Source organism: Halyomorpha halys, unplaced genomic scaffold (genome assembly GCF_000696795.3).
Source record: "Halyomorpha halys isolate HHAL.00 unplaced genomic scaffold, Hhal_1.1 Scaffold550.1, whole genome shotgun sequence".
Classification (NCBI taxonomy): Eukaryota; Metazoa; Arthropoda; class Insecta; order Hemiptera; family Pentatomidae; genus Halyomorpha; species Halyomorpha halys.
Window position 1 is genome coordinate 920,189 of NW_027112242.1, and position 819 is coordinate 921,007.

Here is an 819-nt window from a genome sequence, read left to right on the forward strand (position 1 = left end):
GATTTGAATAAACATTCAGTTTATTATCGATTAACTTTACTTATATATTTGCTTTGTCATCTCATCTAGATATTTCATAAATTTTTAAATTCTACTGTGGACTTAAGGCAGTGGTTTCGGAACCGGTGTTCTACCAAATACTGTAGATATGGGTCATTCCCCGTCAACTCCTCACATTTTTGAATCTTACCTTCTCTGATTTTCTTCAAATTTTGCTCAGGAATTGATGTGTAGGTACCTAGCCATTCTTGGCTATGCCGAAAAGATATATCACTTTATTTGTGTCAAATGATAATGTAGGGATCATACCATAGGGTTCCTACTTTTACCAAAAAAGTTTGGAAATCAGTGCTTAAGGTTAGAAATTTAGAACTAAAAACACAATGGTTCTTAATCTATTTATTTTCTCGTCTTGTTTCATTTTTCTCTACAAGATAAATTATATGGATTTTTTTTTTTTTTGGAACGTTTTTAGTTCTTAATTTTTGATCTTAAGAAGTCATTTGAATTTTTTAATATTTTTTTTATTTAATGTAATTTACAACTGTACAAAATAATACAATAAGTAAATATGTTGTATGTTTCATATACACTTGAAGATCTTGGGAAGATACCACCCATCGGTGGTACTTCAAGCATTAATTTAAATTAGAAGGTCCCGTGGCCATGTTCTTTTCAGACGCCTCGGAGGATTATCGGAGATTGTTAAGGACGAAAGATTAAGAATTAATGAGTTAGGATGGTTAAGGAGTTTGGAATGAAAAGACGCATATCTGTTTTGGGCCAATTCTGCAACGAATGGGATGTTAAGATCTTTGT